The 12,556-nt window shown below is 39.3% G+C and overlaps 1 protein-coding gene across 6 annotated transcripts in view; it reads left to right on the plus strand.

Moving 5' to 3' along the window:
• SGCD (sarcoglycan delta) overlaps positions 1–12,556 on the plus strand; it is a 697,628-nt gene that overhangs the window by 582,525 nt on the left and 102,547 nt on the right. The window lies entirely within an intron of this gene.

Consider the following 12,556-nt stretch of genomic DNA (forward strand, 5'->3'; position numbering starts at 1 on the left):
TTTATTTATTTTTTTAATGACACTTTGTGGCAGAACCTCTGACCAATTGAAAGGATAATCAGATAGATTAACCCAGACCAGTGTGTCTGTGAATGTTTCACATTTTCCATCTAATGGTGCTGCATTTTTACTCCCAGTTATTGACTGGTATTGACTTTGGATGTTGAGTAAATAGGTAATGAACTGGCTAACTAAGTCTTCTGACCTCTGGCTTTAAAGTTGGGTCAGTTTTACTGACCTAACACTGGTGTGTTTTCTGGTTATAGAAAAGTAGAGTGATCTAAGGGAATTCCCTGGACTTGTATCAGCAGGTCACACTGTGAACTGTTCAGGTGAAACAGAAACAGTCACTCCTTAGTGGCAGCTGGATAGAGGGGAAAGAGCCCTGAGCTGAGAGTCAGGTACCTACTGTGAGCCTGCAGTGTGGCCTTGAGCTAATTTTAGAACTCTGCTGTCCCTAAAAAGCTAGGTTACTTCTTGCTTCAAATGTCTAATCTCTTTACATTATTTTTCATTTTTTTAATAAATAGCTTTAAATTTAAAGAAGAGTTGCAAAATTCATGGAAATGATTCAATTCACATGCACCCTTCACCTGATAGTCCTCTAATGATAACATCTAACATACTCATGATAAATTTATCACAACTATGAAATTAATATTGTTACCTTGTTCAGTTATTAAATCATGCCTGACTGTTTGTGATCTCATGGACTGCAGCACACCAGGCTTCCCGGTCCTTCACTATATCCCGGAGTTTGCTCAAACTCATGTCCATTGAGTCGGTGATGCCATCCAACCATCTCATCCTCTGTCGCCCCCTTCTCCTCCTGCCCTCAATCTTTCCCAGCCACAGGGTCTTTTCCAATGAGTGGCCAAAGTATTGGAGTTTCAGCATCAGTCGTTCCAATGAATATTTAGAGTTGGGTCAGTTGGTGTCCTTTAGGATTGACTGGTTTTATCTCCTTGCAGTTCAAAGGACTCTCAAGAGTCTTCTGCACCATAGTTCGAAAGCATCAGTTCTTCAGTGCTCAGCTTTCTTTATGGACCAACTCTCACATATGAACATGACTACTAGAAAAACCATAGCTTTGACTAAAGGGACTTTGTGGGCAAAGTGATGTCTCTGCTTTTTAATATACTATCTACATTTGTCATAGCTTTTTTTCCAGTGAGCAAATGTCTTTTCATTTCATGGTTGCAGTCATCATGCACAGTGATTTTGGAGCCCAAGAAAATTAAATCTGCCACTGTTTATATTTTTTCCCTCCATCTATTTGCCACAAAGTGATCGGATCAGATGCCATGATCTTAGTTTTATGATATTGAGTTTTAAACCAGCTTTTTTACTTCCTCTATCACCTTCATCAAGAGGCTCTTTAGTTTCTTTGCTTTCTGCCATTTGGGTAGTATCATCTGCATATCTGAGGTTATTGATATTTCTCCTGGCAATCTTGATTCCAGCTTGTGATTCATCAAGTCTGGCATTTTGCACGATGTACTCTGCATAGAAATTAAATAATCAGAGTGACAGCATACAGCCTTAATGTACTCCTTTCCCAATTTTGAACCAGTTCGTTGTTCCATGTCCAGTTCTAACTGTTGGTTCTTAACCTGCATACAGGTTTCTCAGGAGCCAGGTAATCTGGTCTAGTATTCCCTTCTCTTTAAGAATTTTCCACAGTTTCTTGTGATCCACACAATCAAAGGTTTTAGCATAGTCACAGAAGCAGAAGTAGTTGTTTTTTTCTGAAATTCTCTTGCTTTTTCTATGAGCCTACAGACATTGGCAGTTTGATCTCTAGTTCCTATGCCTTTTCTAAATCTGACTTGTACATCTGGAAGTTCTCGGTTCACGTACTGATGAAGCCTAGCTTGAACTATTTTGAGCATTATCTTGCTAACATGTGAAATGAGTGCAATTGTGTGGTAGTTTGAACATTCTTTGTCATTGCCTTTCTTTGGGATTGGAATGAAAACTGACTTTTTCCAGCCTTGTGGCCTCGGCTGAGTTTTCCAAATTTGCTGGCATATTGAGTGCAGCACTTTCACAGCATCATCTTTTACTATTTGAAATAGCTAGAATCCCATCAACTCCACTAGCTATGTTTGTAGTACTGCTTCCTAAGGCCCCTTGACTTCACACTCGAGGATGTCTGGCTCTAGGTGAGTTATCACACCATCATGGTCATCCTGATCATTAGGACTCTTTTGAACAGTTCTGTGTATTATTCTTGACACTTCTTCTTAAATCTCTTCTTCTTCTGTTAGGTCCTTGCCACTTCTGTCCTTTACTGTACTCATCTTTGCATGAAATGTTCCCTTGGTATCTCCAATTTTCTTTAAGAGATCTCTAGACTTTCCCATTCTATTGTTTTCCTCCATTTCTTTGCATTGTTCAGTTAAGAAGGCTCTTTGTCTCTTCTTGCTATTTTTGAAACTCTATATTCACTTATGTATATCTTTCCGTTTCTCCTTTGCCTTTAGCATCTCTTCTTTTCTCATCTGTTCGTAAGGCCTCTTCAGAAAACTATTTTTCCTTCTTGCATTTCTTTTTCTTGGGGATGCTTTTGATCACCACCTCCTGTACAGTGTTACAAATCTCTGTCCATAGTTTTCAGGTGCTCTGTCTATCAGATCTAATCTCTTGAATCTATTTGTCATTTCCACTGTATAATCACAAGGGATTTGATTTACATCATACATGAATGGCCCAGAGGTTTTCTCTACTTTCTTCAATTTGAGTCTGAATTTTGCAGTTAGAAGCAGTAAGAAGATCATGATCATGAAATTAACATTGTATGCATATAATCTTATTTTATATAAGATTTGTTTAAAAGGATGCAGTCACCTGAATGTCTTACAGATTGAGAAATACACACAAAGGATTTTAACAGAAAATTTGTTTGTGGGGATGTGAGTTAGTGTGTCTTTAGAACTCCCACTGCAGTTCAATTGGAATGTTTCTAATAAGAATTTTTGTTCTCTTCTTTAAAAATAACATTCTATGCCCAGATTTTCTTGGTCTTGTTAATGGGAAACAAACTGAATTAAAAGGTCACAGTTTTATTTATACTTAGATTGACTTCTCAGATAAACAAGTAAAACTGAAATATCCATCCAGTGTTTCCCAGCTCCCCAGCCAATCAAACATGGAAAAAAAAAAAAAATCGAACTATTTTAGATACCTTTTCTGTTGGGATAATGTTTGTTTCCTCAGACCCCTTTCTTGGCTGTTGGAGAGTTTTTGTTTTATTTTGTTTGGTCTATTGTTTGTTTGTTTGCTTGTTTGTAAATAAGAGGCAGATTTTAGGCCTCTGACATTTCTTCCGATAAGCTCTCAAATCTCAGCTACAGGAATGGGAGCTTCCTCCCTGCTAGAGTTTTTCACTGCTTTTCTTTCCATACTTACTGTGGGACTTTTCTTCTGTGGAGCACAGGCTCTAGGCACATAGGCTTTAGTGGCTGTGACCTGTGGGCTCGTAGTGTGGGCTTAGTAGCTGTGGCACCAGATTCAGTTGCTCCGCGGCGTGTGGAATCTTCCCAGACCAGGGATCAAATCTGAGTCCCCTGCATTGGCAGGCAGATACCTATCCACTGTCCCACCAGAGAAGTCTGCCCATTTTCTGATGGGGATTTCTTTTTTATATAGAACTATATGTGCTCTGTATATTTTGGACATGAATCCCTTGTCGGTCACTTTGTTTGCAAATATTTTCTCCCATTCTGTGGGTTGTCTTTTTAGTTTGTTCATACCAAATGTTTTTTTTAACACTTTATTAAGAATCAAGGCATGTGCTAAATACTCTGAATGTAGAGCTAAATGCATACTCAAATAATTTATAGTTAAGGAATAAAATGGAAAGGAACTTCAAATTACTAGGTAATAAGATCTAGGGTAGGTATATGAACCAAATCAGAGGAAACACAGAGAATGACAAAACCTACCTAAATGAGTTAAATAAGCTTCACAAAGGAAATAACATTTTAGTTCCGAGAATAAAAAAAAAAAAAGCAGAAATACATCTCAAAAATCAAAAAGTGTGGTTCTCTACAGCCTTTTAATATAGGGGAAAGTATCCCAACCTATTTCTCTAGCTCCCAAGAATGTTACTGTGTTATTTACAAACATAAGGGACTGTAATTTCCTTATAATACTATGTTCTTTAAAAAATTGCATGAATGCAGTTTCAAATATGGTCACAAAAGACTGAAAATTTTACAAGCTTCAACAGTATTTAATTGAATTCAGAAATGAAAGTTTCAGTGACAGCAAACCCATTCTACAGTCCCAAGTATGGTGGTGTTTTGTTACTGTTAATTTTTTTCCATGATATTACCAGAATTTTAATGATAAACTGAAAAATTATAAAATACATCTATGGCTCCAAATAATGCACTTAACCAAAGTGAAACTGAAAGTCCCTCAGTCATGTCCGACTCTTTGAGACCCCATGGACCATACAGTTCATGGAATTCTCCTGGCCAGGATACTGGAGTGGGTATCCTGTATCCTGTATCCTGTATCCAGTATCCTGGAGGATACTGGAGCCTTTCCCTTCTCCAGGGGATCTTCCCAACCCAGGGATCAAACCCAGGTCTTCCGCATTGCAGGTGGATTCTTTACCCGCTGAGCCATAAGGGAAGCCACTTTTTTTTTTTTTTTTTTTTTAACCAGGTAAGTACTAAATCTGACTCCTTTGGAAATGTGTGAATTTAAAGTTTGTGTGTCTCATTGGGAAACAAGGATTAGCAAAGCTTCCACAAGTTGACAAAAATGAACTGATTTTTCTTTAGTTGTATTTTTAAATGTCTATAGCCAGCTAAGTATTTATTGGCTCTCAGTGGTTTATAAATTTAAGTGACAAGAACAGTCTGTCAGAGCTTTAGGGTTCATTTAATTAGAGGCTTGGCAATCCTCTTCCCTTCTTTGTCCTCTTCAAAATTCACAATACCAAAAATAATTGGTCAACAGTCTGATTTAAAAAAATATATACACACACAGGTAAAGGGAAAGAAACACACACACTGAGACAAAGACAGAAATGCAAAGAAAGAGCTGGAGGGAGTGGGGAGAGGAACAAAGAGGTAAGAAGCTGTGTATTGAGCTTTCAGCTATGGTGCATGGTCAATGGGGGAATACCATTATGGAGGAAATTTTTATATTTTTTCCTTTTAAACATTTTGCATACATGTTCTGTAATTTTCTTTATTTCTTATTCCCTCTCTTCTACCCCCTAACTTCATATACTTAGACTAATTTTTATAGTTCTGTTTTGCATGTATTAGATTTAGAATTATTCAATCATATAGCACAAATATTGAAGTGAATCAAAAGAGAAATGAAAAAAATTATAATAGGCCAGATAATAGCACAGTTACTTATTCCAGGGCCGTACAATATAGAATAAGGATGAAATAGTGTCCCTGTTGGTCAAGAGCCTGTGCTTTTTCTTTTTTCAACTTTTTATTTTGTTTTGGAGGATAGCCAATTAGCAGTGTTGTGATAGTTTCTGGTGGACAGCAAAGGAACTCAGCCATACATATACCTGTATCCATTCTCCCCCAAAATCCCCTCCCATCCAGGCTGCCACATAACACTGAACAGAGGTCTCTGTGCTATACAATAGGTCCTTGTTGGTTATCCATTTTAAATATAGCAATGTGTACATATCCATCCCTTTCCCTATCCTTTCCCCTGAAGAGCTTGTGCTTTGAATTTGGCCCCTATGTTTGTCTGCTTTGTGAACTTAGACAAGTGTCTTGAGTTCTCCTAGCCCCAGTTCCTCCAATGGAGGAAAAGTTCAGTGAATACTATTTTGATACATGTTAGCTATTTGGAGAACCCTCAAGAAGCTCTCTCTCATAGGGGTGCAAGAACTCAGATGGAAGTTTCCAGAGTTTAATATTTCTTCAACCCATAAAAAGTTTCCATCAAGTCATGGTGACCAGCAATTATTTCTCGAAGACAAAAGCAAAAAACTATTGAGTATTTCCATCTACTATCAACAGCATTTTATATAAGAAAAGGATGTAAGAAGACAGAATAAAAGACGGTCTCATAATTGAATACAGGACAATCTCAATTAACTATATTAACATGTCATTGTATTTTCTCCATTTTGCCAAAAATGCTTGTGACTACCTTACAACTCTTCTCTTCACACATTTCATAGTGCATGCCAAGAAAAATAAGATCTGAGAGCCACAGGCCAGGGCTTAATGAGGTCCACTTGACTTTAATACTGTTTGGTTTAAAATCATAAAACTAATACAGCTTGCACATCTTCAAGACGAGTCAGTATATATATATGTCCCTTTTCTTCCTCACTTTCTCTTCCTCCTATATTCCAACATCCAATCATTATTCTAGTTTATTCCTGTTAGTATCAGTACTAGAGTTTTAATTCTTCTATATATATTTCCCTTTTCCTCTTTATGCCCAGTCTTTCTCCAGTTACCCTTTTCACCATGTTTCTCCTAGAATATGTAAGGAGAACAACAAGAGGTAAAGGATAGGAGATACTTAAGGTATCTTCACCTTTCCTTTTGCCTTGTTTATCAACAGTTTCATTTCTGTGATAAATAGTCCATCTTAAAGATATTAAACCCATGAGTCTGTGTTCATCTGCTCACTACATTATGATTCTATCATTAGAGGCCAGAGAATGATAGATGGCAGATGACATCACAGGGTAAACTGAGGCTCAGACATAGATGAGTCCCATTCAGACAGGAAGAAGAAGAGGAAAGTTCATCTCTTCTGGTCTTTGGTGAATTGTGGGAAGAAGATAGGAAATGTACAAAAAGCAGGTGGTGAAATATGTGTCCTGATGACCTTTCTTTCGTGAGTCAAGGAGGGAAGAAACCAAGTAGGGTTTATGGAAAGTCAAGGCAATGGCACCCCACTCCAGTACTCTTGCCTGGAAAAATCCCATGGATGGAGGAGCCTGGTGGGCTGCAGTCCATGGGGTCGCTGAGGGTCAAACACAACTGAGCAACTTCACTTTCACTTTTCACTTGCATGCATTGGAGAAGGAAATGGCAACCCACTCCAGTGTTCTTGCCTGGAGAATCTCAGGGACAGGGGAGCCTGGTGGGCTGCCGTCTATGGGGTCACACAGAGTTGGACATGACTGAAGTGACTTAGCAGTAGCAGCATGGAAAGTCAAAACCAGAGGGTCATTGTGCATTTTCATTTGGGGTTCCAGGAGGAAACCAACTTGTAAGGCGATCCCATAACCCACTGGAAAGAGATGAAAAGGGGACCTAGGTCAGCAATCTGGAATCTCATTTAGTTCCAGGGGTGGTAGGTGGGGGAAAGGCAGTTTGTAGAAGTGTTTATGTAGTGTTGTGTCAAGGAATGCACTTGGCTAACTGATGATGTGAGCTGGCTGGTCCTGGGGAGCAGCACTGCAGTGGGGCTGAGAGCACCAAAGAAGACATTCCAGTTTGGCACAGTGGGATACCTGCCCAGATCTCAGGGTCTACCAGTACCATTCAGTCCTGGTTCAGTGGGTCCTATGGGAGCCCGGAGAGAGTTTATCCAGTGAGGACTCGGGCATGAAGTTCTAGCCTGTTGCAGATCAAAGCAACATCTCATAGAATCTCAACTTGCTCTGTTCCTGTCACCACATGCTCACATAAGCCCACTTCTGCCATATCCATAATGATATATGAAGGAGGGAGAACAAAATTTAGACTGATTATTTATCCTAATGAGAAAGTTGAAACTTCTCAATTACAGAGAGGATGCCAGAATAGAGTAATTTTTTCCTCAACAATCCAAAAGGATAAGATTGAGAGAAAAATTAAGTCAGGTAAGAACAATAAAGAAATGCCTTTTGTTTTCATGGATGAGCATGGTTTTTTACGTTGGCCAGCTTGCAATACTTGCTTTCTGGGTAGCTCAAACGGTAAAGAATCTGCCTGCAATGTGGAAGACCTAGGTTCGATCCCTGGGTCTGGAAGATAGATCCCTTGGAGAAGGGAATGGCAACCCACTCCAGTATTCTTGCCTGGAGAATCCCATGGACAGAGGAGCCTGGCAGGCTACAGTCCATGGGGTCACAGAGTTGGTTATGACTGAGCGACTAACATTTTCACTTTCAGCTTGCAATACAGGGTATCATGCCAGTCACAAAGTAGCTACATGACTTTACCAAACTTCCCAGGCTATAAGTCTTCCTCTGTGTCTTGTAGGGACCACTAGATATGAGCAAAAGCATCTTTATCTGCAAGTTTTGAGTGAGCGTTGATTAGAATTATGATCTAGATCTGATGCTCTCAACGTGCTTGCCAAGACTGGTCCTGGATTTTTAATCCTTTTAAGTCCATAAAATATGAGAGGAAAGCTTTAATAACCGAAACATGTCACAAGACTTTCTCTCAAAATCATTACTGGACTGTCTACGAAAGCTAGAGTCATCAGTCTTGTGCAGTGAGGCATCTGATCATCCTATAATGGCCAGCCCATTTTTGTCTGAATTTGAGAGGCAGTGTGACATATTATCATTATCTAAGACAAGTGGCTTTCTTTAAAAATTCAAATTCTATCCTTTAACTTTTTAACTTAAGACTATAAAATATGAAAATATGAAAAAAAAGTGTTCAAAAGATAAGACCATAACTGGGAGGGGTATATAAATTTGCACTTTTATCCATGTCATCAGGGCAGGCAGGACATCATGAAGTAAGTGCTAAGCTGTCTGCGTTTTAGAGCAGATTGGGCATGTGTATATATTTGCCAAAATTCCTGAGTTGAGGCTCCCTTCTGCCTCAACACAGAGCATCCTGACTTTATGATTGTTTCTATTTTGATTAAAATGTCAGGAGCTGCCATTTATTATGTAAAGTGTGTGCCAGTAGATTCTTCTATTATTCTTGAAAAACACACAATTACTTCTGAATCTCTCTTTCCTTCCCCCCAGTAGTATTGCCCTGCTGGGTGGAAAGACAGAAAATCTTGTTTAATTACACCCTTCATGATCCTGGCTTGAAGCCAGTCTTGTTTTACTCCAATTATAACCTTTTCAAAACAAAGAGTAATGAGAGTTTAGAGGAACAAACTGACAAATAATTTTTACCTGAAATAAGTTGAGATCTAAGAAGTAAATTAAAAAAACAGAAAACACCAGTCAGTGGATGTCGTATGTTTTCTTAATCTAGAATTTTCCATGGTTTGATAGAATATGCAGTTGACCATTGAACAATGCAGGGGTTAACCTGCAGATAACTTACAGTTGGCTCTCCATATCTGCTTATTCAATCAACCACAGACTGTATGGTTCTATAGTATTTACTAATGAAAAATATCCACAGATAAGTGAACCCATACAGTTCAAACTTGTGTTGTTCAAGAACCAACATAACATAAATAAAACTAAGACCATCTTAGAAAGAACTAAATAAATTTGCCTGACTTCCTGGCCTTGAATTATGTGCCTAGTTGTGCTAAAGGTCACTCCTTTGTCTGCTGTTCTTCAGTGGCTCCCACTGACTTGAAGATAAGCAAAAACATTCACCCACTACCTTAAAGTGGTTGATCTGGCCCCACATGAAGGCTCTAGCCTCTCACCTCGAATTACACTTGCCCCTCCTTCCAGTCCTTTGTTGTATTTGTTTATCCCTCTGCAAAGACCTTCACTGCCCCAGGGAAATAAGAATAGTGTAGTGAAAACAGCATCTCTGGTTCCCATAAATACGTGAGCAGCCTCAAGTCACAAGCCTGCTAATCCCTGACAACAGACAGGTGGCACTGAAATAGGACTTGTCTGTACTAACAAGGCAATAAAAATTGAGATAGCAAAGGCCCCTTATGGACGAGGACCCCTTATGACAACCCTTCCCCCCAGAACTGGTGTTATCAAACACAAGTTTGTGTGCCTGCCACACAGTAAGGCCAGACAAATCAAAACATCAGAGTTTGCAGCAGAGAAAGATTTATTGCAGGGCCAAGCAAGGAGAATCGGTGACTCATGCTCAAAAACCCTGAATTCCTTAATGTTTCGGGAAGAGGTTTTTATAGGCAAAATTTGGGATGAGAGAGGCAGGGTGTGTGACTTTCTTCTGATTGATTGGTGGTGAGGTAACAGAGCAGTGCTCTGTGCTCAGCTCCACTTGGGTTGAGGGCCTTACTTCCTGCAGAAGAACTCAAAGATATGTTTAGGTGTGTTCCTTCAGGAGGAGCCAGGACCTTGCCCCACTGCTACACGAGTGTTGGAGGGAGTGGTGTGCCCACAGGGTCCTATTTGGTTTCAGTAACACAACTGAACCAAGAGAATATTGCTTCTTGGATTCACAGTCTATTCAGCTGTTGTCCAGAAGCATGCCTGGACATGCATCCTCTGGCTGGTGGAGACCAGTGGAATATTCTCACTCCTCACAAAGCCAGGCTCTCAAGACATAGAACAGGATGAAAGGAAAATCTTGTACCTATGCTTCTCCTTATGACAAGTAAAACAAAAGACAGAGACAAGAAGAAAAGATGACCATATGGGAGGAAGAGAACCAGTGGAAAACAGGAGTTCCTGTAGTAAATCTTTACCAAACTTGCTATACCCAAGGAACTTATTCACACAAATAGTTTCTCCTTCTAATCTACACTGGAAAAGGAAGAGGCAAGGCATTTTTACTTTCCTCTCTTGACCTAAAGAACACTACAAAGCAAAATTCAGGAGAGCTGACTTTGGTAAACATTCTTAGTTTTCTCCTACTTCTGCCAGTTTTCCAGGATCTCATCTGCAGGCTCTAGAACAAGCATGATATCTCAGAAAGTTCCACCTGGGTTGCCAAAATTGTGGGAAGGGAAAAGTAATTTTCCCTCTATAAGTTCTTGGCTCAGACACCCTGGTAATGAAAGATTAATATGGGGAAAAAAAAAAGTTTAATGACATGTGTACTTCCTGTATACATGGGAGGTAGCCAGAAAAACTGAGTAACTCCCTAAAATGGCCCAAGCCAACACCTTAAATATCATCTCTAGCTAAAAACAAAAGGTTTGGATGAGGAGTGCACGGGAGGCCAGTTATGGAATATTATCAGGAAAAGCACAGTAAACAAAGGTAGGGTTTTATGCAGATTTGTCATTGCCTTCTGCATTGATAAGAGTTTCTAGAAATTCAGCCTTCTTTACCTGGTACAGAGAGGGAGACCCCTTTCAAATGGAGATTTTAGTTATAAATGTAAATGTCTCTTTACAGAAAAGTAACATCTGCTTGGTTTTCAGAGCTTCTCCCTCATCTGCTGTTTCTTAAAAATCATCAGCCTAAAATAAGCCTTATGCCAAAGGGATGTATTTTGGAGTGGTATATTCTGCTCCTATTCAGTGTTTTTCTTTATCTTGGTGGATTTGTGCCTTTTTTGGTCCATTTACTGCAGTTGTGTTAGCATTTCCGGAACAAGCAGAGATAGACATATGTGTTGAGTTGGCTGTTGAATCAGAAACCTCCTCAATTTGCAGGCTACAACCATTCTTCCTTTTCTTGGTTTCCTCAACAGTGTCTTAGAAGCTGTACATGCTAGTCTCTTTTCTTGAAACATTCTTCTCTGCTCTTTATGAATCATCCTATTCATTTGCTAACTCTCAGTTTAAACTTCACACACTCTGGCAAAGTCTAGCACACCCCAGGCTTCTACTGGTCTTCCTGTTACAAACGCACATAGCCCCTACTCATCTTTATTTTTGGATGCACTGGCTCAGATATCTTCCACATTTGCCATTGCCCACAAAGGGGTTTAGGTTAGGTGAATCATCACAAATTCATTCCCTCCAAAAGTATGTGCTCAGCCAGCAGAATGATGAGTAACTACCTCTTTTACATTTGTTTGTAAAGGAGAGCCATCAAAGTCTCCTGGAGTCTCTCGTTTTGGCCATATGCTTATTTATCCCATGCCTTTCTTTCTTCTATTCATCCCAAGTCATTTCCAAAGGAGAATAGTCTATTCTTTTTTCTTTCGCAGTTTCAAAATTTTAGATTTCTGTTTTGCCCAAGGTTCTGCTACAGTCACACTCCAGTAGGACTTTGCTTTAGCGTGAAGCCTCCAGCCTGCAATCCCTATTCATTTTCTCAACCATAGTTATCATAATTCATAGAGGAATAAATTCCCCTTTCACCCAGTTCTCTATTTCATGGTTGCTTTCTATTCACAAAGGAAGATGAGTTTCCAGGTCTTTGGATTTTTTTCAAAAACACAACCTGACTCATTAATGATAATTTTCCTTGCCTGGCATCTGAGCTCAGGCGCATTCACTCTGGAATAACAAAGCAGACAAATTTGAAGTCCTTTGACAATCCAAGCACATACCCCTAACCTTGAATAAAAAATAGATGCTAATAAATTCAGGGTCTTAAAGATGTGAATTATAGTCCTTTCACACTTCGTGGCAACTTCATGCTGAAGAAATAGCTTAAAACTTAATTACGATGCTTGTCCCTTCATTAAGTGCAGATGACATTCCTCAGATAGATTTTTGCAATGACATCTGAGGAAGGGGGTTGAGAAACTTATTAGTTATTCATGATGGAGGATATTGACTGTGTACTGATTTAAAGGAA

This window comes from Bubalus kerabau, chromosome 1, assembly GCF_029407905.1.
Source record: "Bubalus kerabau isolate K-KA32 ecotype Philippines breed swamp buffalo chromosome 1, PCC_UOA_SB_1v2, whole genome shotgun sequence".
Lineage (NCBI taxonomy): Eukaryota > Metazoa > Chordata > Mammalia > Artiodactyla > Bovidae > Bubalus > Bubalus kerabau.